The sequence below is a fragment of the Chrysochloris asiatica genome, unplaced genomic scaffold (assembly GCF_000296735.1).
Source record: "Chrysochloris asiatica unplaced genomic scaffold, ChrAsi1.0 scaffold00004, whole genome shotgun sequence".
NCBI lineage: Eukaryota > Metazoa > Chordata > Mammalia > Afrosoricida > Chrysochloridae > Chrysochloris > Chrysochloris asiatica.
Window position 1 is genome coordinate 41,898,543 of NW_006408522.1, and position 12,989 is coordinate 41,911,531.

General features: G+C 37.3%; 1 pseudogene; it reads right to left on the minus strand.

Annotated features, from left to right (window-relative positions):
- Positions 1-284: 284 nt before the first annotated feature.
- On the minus strand, positions 285-1,109 carry LOC102841889 (annotated as a pseudogene).
- Between the last annotated feature and the right edge of the window lie 11,880 nt (positions 1,110-12,989).

Sequence of the window (12,989 nt, forward strand, 5' to 3'; positions counted from 1 at the left end):
TAGCTAGAATATGAGGAAGTGTGTGGAGGCTCCTGCCCATAGAGGCGCCTCTTATAGCCCAAATGTTGTACATGCTGCTACTCAGCACAAGGACCTGTCCCAGTAACTCTAGGCCTGTCCCTTTTAAGTTCCCTCTTCTGGGACTGTGAACCCCCATAGGTTTGCTCAACCCACTCCTTTTCCCCCACAACCCCAGGACTAAAGGGCCTTTCACTTTCCCAAAATCTGTGTATCTAGTGCTTGATTGAGAAGTGCTGTCTTCACAGATGGGCTGAATTGGCTGATCATGGTGGCAGGACTACTGAAGACTCACCACTGCTACCTCCTGTTGTCATTGGGTGTTGCTTGTGGTTGGCTCCTTCTTCCATAAGGGCATCCACTTGGAAGTTTTTAAGACATTAGAATTTGCCACTCAGAAGTTTTCAAGATGTCAGAATTTGCTGAGGTATCCTTGCAGTTTCAGGTCAATGTCCAAATTTTTAGCTTTGGACTATTTCAAGAAAGTCCACAACTTCTTCAGCCCATAGAGTTGATCAGCTTCACAGTCATTCATGGTTTCCTCCTGAAAATCCTTCAAATGTCCAACAGGACTTCTTTTTCAGGCTATAACTGCAGTATCGTAAAAGGCACGCTAAACTATTTCTGTAGCGTTCTTTGGCATCCTCCAGAACCAGCTGTTAGAACTCCTCATACATCTTTTTGTTGAAGTGATATCAAAGAAAGAAGCCCCAGAAGCATTAAACAGACATTGTTTTGAGATTGGCCAATGCCTAAGTGTTTCCACTCATTAAGGTAGTGTCTACAATACTTATGGTAGACACATTGCTGGTAGCCATTTTTCTTGAGCAGTTCATGGGAAGGATGATGGAACTTGGACAATGACTGAGGAATACAATCATAGCTGCCAGTTGAAGGAGTCTCATCTAAGGGGTTGGAGCTGATGGAACCAGTCCTCGGTCTATGCTGGTGAGAGTCCATCACCCAGCCCATATGACCCTCCAAGATTGGCTTCAAACTGTATCTTGTCTTCCTTTTCTGAGGCATCTTAGCATCAGTTGTCCACCTTTCCTTCATTGCCTGGTAAAACGTGATGTCTGGTTTGAGTCTTTGAGTTGTTGCATGGTGTTCTGGCATTATAATAATTCTGTTGATTCTCAAAGAGTGGTTGATAGAGAGTGGGCAATGGTGGAGGGCTCAGAGTTTCAAAATGTTCTCAGCTGATCATGTTGACTTTCTTGAAGTTCTTGACTTCTTGCTTGATCTGGAAATAATTTGGCTGAAATTTCTTAATCCATAAATCCTGTTCATTTTAGAAGAGCCCATCGTTAATGACCTTGGCCAGCTCAAGGCTCATCTAGGCACATGAAGTGTGGTTGCCTATACAGTCTCCTCCCTGCTGGCATATGTAAAGTGGCATCTGGGTGACAACAAGGATCTTGTTGACATCTTGATCATCAATCACTTCATGAGAATCCTCATCAGGTCAGACCATGAAGGTGTTCTGTCTCCCATCTGTTCTGTCTCTGCATCAAATAGGAAATCCAGTTCCTTTTACTCATCCTGATCCTTTGACATCAGCTGTTGAGAGGGCAGCTGCTGACGCAGAGAAGTCTGCTGGTGAGGTTGTCTGTTCCCATAAAGATTTACAGTCCTAAAAATCCTAAGGAGCAGTTCTACTCAGACTTATATGAAGCTCTGGTAGTGTAGTGGTTACAAATAGGGATGCTAATATCATGGTCAGCAGTTCTAAACTACAAGCTGTTCTGTGGGAGAAAGATGAGACTTTCTGATCCCATAAAGATTAACAGTCTCAGAAACCCTGTACAGGGTTTCTATGAGTCAGAAATGAGTCCACGGAACATAACAACAACAACAACATATGTCAGAATCAACTTTATGGCAGCAGGTAGAGAGATCATTACCTTCTTCCCGAAGAGCAGCTTTAGAGAAGCAGATAGCATGAAGGTAGAGGGTGAAGGAATCATAACAACACATTATCTTATAATCTCTTGATCTCAGAAAGGCGATCAAGAGCCAAGGCCATTGGGGCAAATGGGGCTGAACTTTGGGTAAGGATCAGCTCTTTCTTCTGCTGAAGCCACAGTCACCTGTTGCTTTTCATTTAGTACAATCCCTCATGTGGGGACAAAAGTGCAGAAAACAGAGAGGAGGAAGCAGTGTGATAAGTGGACGCTGACAGCAAAAGGCAGATCCTACAGTTTCATTGTTGGTGGGCTGTCAGCATCTTCCCAGCTGCCTCCCAGTGGCTCTAGCTGGGTATGTCTGGACAGTCTCACACACTGTAATTCAAATTGTATTTTTTTTTTTTTCTTTAGTTGAGAAATTTCTCATCTGAGGTCCCATAGAAAGACTGACAGAAGCGTGTGTTTTATTTTGAGCCTACAATAGATGTTGCTATTGTTATGGGCCGTGGAGTCGGTTCTGACTCATAGAGATCCTACACAGGGTTTCTGAGGCTGCAAATCTTTACCGGAGCAGAAAGCCTCATCTTTCTCCCGTGGAACAGCTGGTAGTTTCGAACTGCTGACCTTGCGGTCGTAACCACTATGCTACCAGAGCTCCTTCTACAATAGATAGTGAGAGAGAAAAAAAAAAAAAGCAATTTTGGTGTACTCCATACCTTTAATGGTGCCAAGGACCATCTGGCAACTAAGCCTTGATTTTGCTGTCAATTAAGAATAAACAGCATTCCTCAAAGTTGTGCAACCTATTGTAAAACAAGGGAAATTTATTGCACTTGATAGATTTATTAAGATTAACAGGGAGGGTCTGTTAGGTGTGCATGATTGTACATAAGTGACTCTAGAACATGAAATTCCAAGGTCATGAGCCACATCTTTATGTCAGTCACTGAAACATGGATAGTGCTTGATTTAAAGTTGTGAAAGGGAGGGAGAAAGATAGGAAGGAATTAACGGTGAAATCCCTGATAGAAATGAGTCTTGTCATGGAGCTCTTCTGCAAATGGTGTTATCTGTGCTTCTGGAAACTCAAAGTCTAAATTGTGTATGAGAAAAATAAATGTAATCTTGAAAGAAAGAAATTCATAACTGAAGCTTAATTCTTGGTTGTGCTTAAAATGTAAAGAAACCCACCCATGTCAAGTCATAGTAATTAGTGCCCAGACAACTGCCTTTACCAATAGAGTAAATATGATAAAAAGATCTGGCGAATTTCATTTGTGCTATTTTCCTGTTGAAAATTATTCAATGACTCTCTAGCCTCTCTAGGATAACATCAAATAAATTGGCCTGTTTGCATCACCCTCTTCATCTGAAGAGAGATGTTCAGACAAATCCCACCTTTATGATTTTCTACTATGTGATCCTTTCTTATCTCTCTATGTCTCAGTTTCTTTATCTGAAAACATATTTGAATTAAAATAGCCATTCCTTATCAAGGATTTTATTTATTTATTTATATTTAAGTTTTTATTGTGAATTGAGTGACAGTTTATAGGGCATATCATCAGTTTTACATCAAGAATTTGATTTTGATAGATTTTACATTACAAGGCCCAAAGAAAAAGGACAAGTCAATAAACAAAACGCAACTCCTAAAACTCAAAATACTTACATCATAGTTATTATCAGTTTCAGTTATTTGTCACTTACTAGGTAGGGATTCCAGCACTCATCTGTCAGCTTTTCATACTGCAATGGCTTGTGTGTTGTTGTGATGCTGGAGGGATGCCATTGATATTTTCAATACCAGGAGAGTTGTCCAAGTTTCTGCTGAGCTTCTAGAGTAAGACAGACTAGCAAGAAGGAGAGGCAGACTGTTTCTAAATGTGTAGCCATTGAAAACCTTATGAATAGCAGTGGAAAAGTCAGATATAATATCAGAATGTGAAAAGATTATGAACAGCACCAGAATATTGTCAGATATAGTGCCAGAAGATGAACCCTTCAGGTTGGAAGGCATTCAAAATACAATTTGGGAAAAGCTGCCTTCTAAAAGTAGAGTTGACCATGATGACATCAGTGGAGTAAAGCTTTCAGGACCTCTATTGGCTGAGGGGACAGAACTCAAAATGAGGAGAAGCAGCTGGAAACACCAATTAATAATTAGAACATGGAATTTACAAAGTATGAATTATTGGAAATTGTCAACTATGAAATGTATCGCATGAAGATGGATATCTTAGGCATTGTTATTTGTTATTTATGCCATCAAGTTGGTTTTGACCTTTAGTGACCTTGTTTCTAAGAAGTGGCTGGTGAGTTTGAACTGCCAACCTCGTAGTTTATAGTCCAGTACTGATCCTATAGCACCACACCACAACTCCTAGCATTAGTGAGCTGAAATGGATTGATATTGACCATTTTGAATCTGATAATCATATGGTTTACTATATCAGGAATGACAAATTCAAGAAGAAAGGTGCAGCATTCATTATAAAACAGAAAATTAAAAAATCTATCTTGAAGTACTACAAGGAAAACTAGTTAATAGCACCACTGTTCAAATGTATGCACCAGTAACTAAAGTCAATCTTGATGAAATTGATGAATTCTACCAATTTCTTCAGTTGGAAATTGATCAAACATGTAACCAAGATAGGAATGGAAAGGTTGGAAAAAAAAGGAAAGATCAGTAGTTGGAAAATATGATCTTGGTGACAGAAATGAATGATGCTTGAGATCATATGATAGAATTTTGTAAGACCAGTGACTAATTCTGGTAGCACAGTGGATTGTGAGATGTTCTGATAACTACAAGGTCCATAGTTCAAATGTACCAGTCCCTCAGCAGGAGACATATGAAACTTACTGCTTCCACAAAGATTTATAGCCTCAGAAACTCAATAAAGGGCCATTTTCAGTCGGAATAGACTCGGCAGCACCAAGCCACCACCACCACCATCACCAATGACTTATTTATTGCAAATGCATATTATAAAAAACATAAAAAAGGTGATTGATTATATACATGGACCTTACCAGAGGGAATCCACAGAAATCAAACTGACTACATTTATGGAAAGAGATGATGGAAAAGCTCCACATCATCAGCCAAAATAAGTCCAGGAGCAGACTGGAATAGATCATCAACTGCTCCTAAGCAATTTCAGGTGAAAGCTGAAGAGAATTAAAACAAATTCACAAGAGCCAAAATATGACCTTAAACATATCCCACCTGACATTACAGACCATCTGAAGAACAGACTTGATGCATTATATACTAATGACCTACACCATAATAACTGGGAAATGACATGAAGAATATCATATAGGAAGAAAGCAAAAGGTCATTAAAACACAGGAAAAAAAGAAAAGCCCAAAATGAAAGTCACAAGAGACTCAGAAACTTGCTCTTCAGCATACAGATGCTAAAGCAAATGAAAGAAAAGAGGAAGTGAGAGAATTAAAGAGAACATTTCAAAGGGCAGCTTGAGAAGACAAAGTCAAGCAGTATAATGAAATGTGCTATGATATATAGTTAGAAATCAAAAAGGAACAGCATGATCAGCATTTCTCAAGCGAAAAAACTGAAGAAAAGATTCAAGCTCAATTTCACTATTAAGGAATACTCTGGGCAAAATATTGAATGATGCAGAAAGCATTCAAAGAAAATGGAAGGAATGCATAGAGTAACTGTACCAAAAAGAAATGATGTTCACCCATTTCAAAAGGTACCATATGATCAACAACTGATGGCACCGAAGGAAGAAATCCAATCTGCACTGAAGGTATTGTCAAAAATACAAGACTCCAGGAGTTGATGGAATATAATTGAAAATCTTTCCAAAACTGATGCAGTACAGGGGCACTCACTCATCTATGCCAAGATATTTGGAAAGAAGCCACATGGCTAATCATCTGGAAGAAACACTTATTTGTGCCCATTCCAAAGACAGGTGGTCCAATGGAATGCAGAAATCATCGAACAATATCATTAATATCACATGCAAGTAAAATTTTGATAAGGAAAATTTAAAAATGGCTGCCACATTACATTGATAGAGACCTGCCAGAAACTCAAGCTGGATTAAGAAGAGGATGTGAAAGTAAGGACATTATTACTGACATCAGGTAGATCTTGGCTGAAAGCAGAGAATACCAGAAAGATGTTTACTTGTGCTTTATTGACTATGCAAAGGTTTATAGCAGTGTGGATCATGACAAGCTATGGATAATATTGCAAAGAATGGGTTTTCCACAACACTTGATTATGTACATGGACCAAGAAGGAGCTGTTTAAACAGAATAAGGGGATACTGAATGGCTAAGAATCAGAAAAGTTTTGTGCCAGGGTTGCATTTTTTCATCATATTTATTCAATATATATACTGAGCAAGTAATCCAAGAAGGTGGATTATATGAAGAAGAAAGTACCATCAGGATTGGAAGAAGACTCATTAACAATGTACAATAAGAAGATGATACACCTTTGCTTGCTGGAAGAAAAGATGACTTAAAATACTTACTGATGAAGATCAAAGAACTAAGCCTTCAATATGGATTTCACTTCAATGTAAAGAAAACAAAAATACTCACAAATGGACAAATAAATAACAATCATGATACATGGAGAAAAGACTGAGGTTATCAAAGACTTCATTCTGCTTGGATACAAAATCAACACTCATGGAAGCAGCAGTCCAGAAATCTAACACCATATTGCATTAGACAAATCTGTTACACAAGACATCTTTAATGTGTTCAAGAGCAAAGATATCAGTTTGAGGACTAAAATACACCTGACCTAAGCCATGGTATTTTCAATATTCTCATTTGCATGTGAAATTGGGCAAAGAATAAGGAAGACTGTAGAAAATAACTCTTTTGAGTTATGATGTTGGAGAAGAATATTGAAAGTACAACTGACTGCCAGAAGAACAAAGAAATCTGTGTTAGAAGAAGCACAGTCAGAATATTCCTCAGAAGCCAGAATGGCAAGACTTTGTCTCTCATATTTCAGACATATCAGGAGGGACCAGTTCCTGGAAAAGGACATCATGCACGGAGAGTCAGCAAACAAGAGGAAGACATACAATGAGGTGGATTGGTACAGTGACAGCAGCAAGAACTCAGGCATAACAACAATTGTGAGGATGGTGCAGGACTGGACAGTGTTTCATTCTGTTGTGCACATGATGCTATGAGTAACAACCAACTCAGTGGCACCTAACAACAACAACAGCAACAATTCATCAGTGTCTTCATTAGCAAAATGTAGGTAAAAATAGGATGGTTTGAATTCTTGTAAAGCACTGTGTCCAAAGAGTTTTCTAATCATTTGTCTTCTCAAATATGTTCAATTAATATTAGCTACATATTTACTATATGTCATTTATATACCAAGCATTATATACATAATCTCATTTCACCTCACAACTCCAACGAAATAAGCATCATTATTTCTACTTACAGATAGAAACGAAACAAACTGAATTTACAGAAGCACTGTGTTCTGTGATGCTATTGTTAAATGGTAGTATCATGATTCAAGCCCAGATTTGTATAATTTTATTGCCTAAATCACACTTCGAGTGATATTATCTTTATTTGTATGGTCCAAACCTTGATATATTTTATAAATTCTCGAGTGGATTATATGTATAGCTGAGGCTGGGAATCACTGATCTACAGGTGTCTAGCCCTATATTTCCTAGCCAATGTACTGATTTGTAAACTTTAGGAATAATTCTTGAAAATCTGTATTTTTTGACGTTTAAATAGAATATGTATAATATCTAGATAAAGCAATATACAAACACTAATGATGATCATTGTCATTGGCAGTAGCTAGCTGGTTTTGCTATTTAAAATAGTTTATCAAAAGATATGGAATTTGGTTTTTGACAAAAGGAGGAGAGTGATTGATTTTGCAGTCCAGGAGTTGAGGTCCCTGGGACCATCAAGTGAGAAGAACGGAGAGCAAGAACCTACCCAGAGAGGCAGTGACACCAGAGATGGAGACAGAGAAGATGACGTGGACAGATGGAGTGGCTGGGGACACTGGACTCAGTGAGGAAGAGGGGCTGTGTGCTGGCATCCGGGGCTGGGGGAGGGGCGGGGGGAAGAGAGCAGGCCTGTGGGGTGTATGTACCCTTTGGGATTATAAGATGATGCATGGAGGGGATTGTAATCATTGCTATGAAATGAAATATGATAGGATGAGTATAAAGCTGACATTCTTCCATGTAAACCTCACAATAAAAACTTAAAAAAAAAAAAATACGGAGTTTGTCAACCTTGTTAAATACAGACTAATGGCACTTTCACTTCAGAAAGTTTTCTCTTTTTTTTTAACCTACTGAAAATAACAACAACAAAAAAGAAAAGTAGAGGACATAAAAAAGTTCATCTTCACTGAAACAAGGAAACCATTACAACCTCAAACCACAAATTGAATCATAGCAACCAAATGCTATGAAGTCTAGAACATATTAAGAAAGAACTCTGAGAGATAACTTATAACTCTTCAGATTTTGAACAGTATTCATATTTTTTCCTAAAAGGCTCATTCAAAACTCCTTAAGGGACAATATGGGTACAAGAATGAAGTAGTTACTAAAGATGTAGGTAACCTCTATATAGACACACTCTAGACTTTTGAGAATGGCTGAAGAAGTAGAACCCAGGAAATAAAGACAGTACGGTGAGACACATTTTTGTCGTTATTGTCCAGACTTTAGAGGTGACTAAGAAAGGGAGGAAAAACATAAAAGCCAAGTAAGAGTCTAAAAAACCTAAAATATGAAGAACTTTGCTGTTAACTACTCCAACCAAAGAACGGAATGGATTTGGAGAGAAGGTGTTTATAATCCACAAATCACATGACTCTACAGGAATCCTTATTACATCAATTTCTTGCTGGTTGCTCCAAGGGATTGAACCAATCTTCATGTTTTCAGCTGAGAATCTTAAAATTGCAATAGAATATGTTGCAGTTGCCTTTTATGTCTAAATTGTAAGAAAGTACACAATGAAATAAAATGTTACCTCTTAACCAAAAATTTAGTGTATTCATCTAAAACCATTATTATTTTGAATTAGAATTGTCTGGCTTCTTAACCAAATATTAACAAATTTTGAGGAGAGTTTTCTAAGACATATTTTAAAAGTTGAAAAACTGGAAATGATTAATGGAATAGCCATTAAAAGAAGTCTGTCAGATGGTTCAGAATGCATCACCCAAAGCAAGGAAAATGAAGGTGATTCCTTTTTCTTGATACCATGTCCAATGTCTATTAAACTGATGAGTCAGATGAGATAAGATTATTATTCTCTCTTGAATACTTTTCTCTGCATTTCTCCAAATGCTTTCCAAGTATTTTGCTTCTACAAAACTCTTTCATGATTTACTCTCCACTGATTTATTTTTTATCTGATCTCATAAATCATGTTGTTTTGTATCATCATTTAATTGCATTATGTATACAAAACTGGGCACTTAAGGACCCTTATGTATTTTTTATCTTACTCAAAGTAGCAGATCATAGTAGCCACTCAATAGTTCCATGCTGAATTAAACTGTGGACATTTTGGTTTTGATTTTATCTTAAAATTTCACTTAAGAGACAGTAAATATGCACAGTGTTTTCAAAGGCAGAAAGAACAATAAAGCACTATGCAGTTTTAAAGAACAGAGATTAAGTCTTATTCAATTTTATATATCAAAATATAAAACAGTGTCTTGAACATAAGACCTCATAATACTTTTAAGTTTAGTTACATAATAAAGCCTAAAACACATGTTCAAAAGTAGTCTATTCTGACTTGTACCTTTTGTTTCAACTAAACAAAGATGGAAAGAATATGTCTCATTCTTATAACAAAAATGCTAGGCAACTAAAAAAAAATCACTTTTCTTGAACTTATCAAAGAGTTGAGTTTTTAGAACTTTTGTTGTTAAGTATCAAGTTGGTTTGGACTCACAGTGACTCTGCATAGGGCTTCTGAAAAGTGGTGAATTTCAAACCGACCTTGTGGTTCAATACATTACCCCACAGTGCCACATCAGTACTACTCAGAACAGCTAATTAATCCATAAACTGAGAAGTGGAACCTTCAAGGAGAAATGGGACAGACGATGAATGTTGTTAAGAAAAACTTAGATAAAATTAATAAAAAACTACTACAGGTCCAGTGTTTAATAACATGATAGTTTGGAGCCTTGGAAGTCACAGATACAAGGGGAATTTTCACTGTCAGGGGCTTTTTTTTTCTCTCTCTCTTTTTTTTTCTCTCTCTCCCACTTGGTACAGGACCCTCTATTGTGATCCTTTCACAGTGATCAGCAATAGCTGGGAAGCCTCTAGTTCTTCTAGTCTCAGCATCATGGAGGCTGAGGTTCTTTGGATTAAAGATGTTTCCATGCATCTTTGATTGTCTTCATTCCTTTTTGCTCCAGATTGGGGGAAACCAATAGTTGTACCTTAGCTGGCCATCTGCAAAGCTTGCAAGACCCCTGTCACTATGCAGTCACAGGCTTTCTGAATGAACTTCACTGGCTGCTCATGAGAAAGATTAAGTGCAATTTGAAAGTTTCCTTTTACATTTATTAAAGCAGACTATGAATTAATTGTGTCTGGAAAATCAAATACCATAAGATAATTCAACATACGACTGATAACAATGTCAATATTTTTTTTAAAAATGATGTTCCTATATACTAGAAATAGCTACTAGAAAGTAAAATGAAGAAATATATCTTTAATTATTATAACAATAATTATTGTTATTGTTAAGCACTATTGAGGAGGTTCTGACCCACTGTGACCCTTTATGGGATTTCTGAGGAACGGCTAGTGAGTTTGAACCACTAACCTTGCATTTCAAATTGACTTTGCCGTCCAGTGCAGTAACCCACAGTGCTAAACCAGGATTCCATGGCAATAATAGATTGCATAAAAATAAACCTAAGATACACAGTTCACATTAATTAACAAACAGAATCAACTGAAGGGCACAAAGAAAGGTAATAGAAAGAATGAACATTTCCTTGTATACTAAAACTCAGCATTATTCACATGCTAATCAATAAATTTAACATCCTGAAAAAATTTCCAATGGCATCATAGGTTTAAAAATTACCTAAATGATCCCGATATTCATATAAAAAACAATGTGGAATAGATAAATTCTTCAGAAGGATGGTTAAAAAGACTTAAAGGCAAACAAAACTAGTTGTAGCTGAGTCAATTCCAACTCATAGTAACAGCAATGAGTCAGAATAGAACTTGATCCATGGGGTTTTCAATGATTTTTCCCAAGTAGATCACCAGGCCTTTCTTATGAGAAACCACTGGATAGATTTGAACCTGTAAACGTTTGGTTAGTACCTATATGTGTTAGCTACACCACCCAGCAATTCCTAATACAAGCACTTTACCAAGCATGAAGATATATTGCAAATTATGATCATTGAAAGAGTGAGATCCTTCTGGAAAGATAGAAAACCTAGTCAATAAAATAGGATTTATGGTACTGTGAATTGGTTGGGAAAGAGTGGACTATTCAATACTGAGGTAACTACCCAGAACTTTGGAGAAATAAGTAGAATACCTACTTTATCCTTCATACTAAATTTAATTACAACCATGTCAGTGTGTAATGTTAAAACAGTATTGGAAGAAAATATTGATAAGTATATTTTTTAATCTAAAAAAAAGTACTTTTAAAAAACCAGGATGCAGATTTCAGAAACTATAAAAGACTAATGCTGTTACATTGTTGTTAGGTGCCATTGAGTCTGTTCTGAAACATGGCGACTCCATGGACAACTGAACCAAACACCACCCAGTCCTGCACCATCCTCATAACTGCCTCTACACCTGAGCCCATTGTTGCTGCCACTGTGTGAATTCATATCATTAGGATATTCGTCTTTTTAGCTGACTGTCTACTTTACCAAACATCATGTCTTTCTCCAGGGACTGCTCCTCCTAACAACATGTCCAAAGTATGAGAGACAAAGTCTGGCCATCTTGGATTCTAAGGAACAATCTGGTTGTACTTTTTCCAGCATAGATCGATTTGTTATTCTGGCAGTCCATTGTACTGTTAATATTTTTCTCCAACAACATAGTTTAAATGCAGCAATTCTTCTATGTTGTTGTTGTTATGAGCCGTGCGACACATAGAAACCCTGTACAGAGTTCCTGAGGTTGTAAATCTTTATGGGAGCAGAAAGCCTCATCTTTCTCCCATGGAACAGCTGGTAGTTTCGAGCTGCTGACCTTGCGGTTTGCAGCCCAATTTGTAACCACTATGCTACCAGAGCTCCTGATTCATTGTCCAACTTTCAAATGCATATGATGGTATTTAAATTACTATAGTTGGGTCCCGGCACACTTTAGTCCTCAAACTGACATCCTTGCTCTTAAACACTTTAAAGAGGTTTTGTGTACTAGATCATTTGATATCTTGATTGCTGCATCTACGAGAGTTGATGGTGGATCCAAGCAAAATAAGGTCAATGACAAATTCATTATTTTCTCTATTTATTATGATGTTATTGCTTTCATTAATTTTGTTTTATTTACATTGAGGCATGGTTTTGATCTTCATCAGTAAGTATTATAACTCCTCTTCGCTTTCAGGAAGCAAGGTTGTATTATCTGTATACCACAGGTTGTTAATGAATCTTCCTCCATTCCTTATATCATGCTCTTCTTTATATATCCCAGCTTCTTGGATTATTTTCTCAGTATACATATTGAATTGTTGTTGTTAAGTGCGGTGGAGTCGGTTCTGACTCATAGCGACCCTGCACAGGGTTTCCGAGGCTGTAAATCTTTACGGGAGCAGAACGCCTCATCTTTCTCCCGCGGAACGGCTGGTAGTTTCGAACTGCTGACCTTGTGGTTCACAGCCTGTTTCATAACCACTACGCTACCAGAGCTCCTTGAATAAGTATGGTAAAAGAATACTGGTCCACAAATATTTCCTAATTTTAAACTAGTCAGTGTGCCCTTGTTCTGTTAGAGCGACTGCCTCTTGGTCTATGTACAGGGT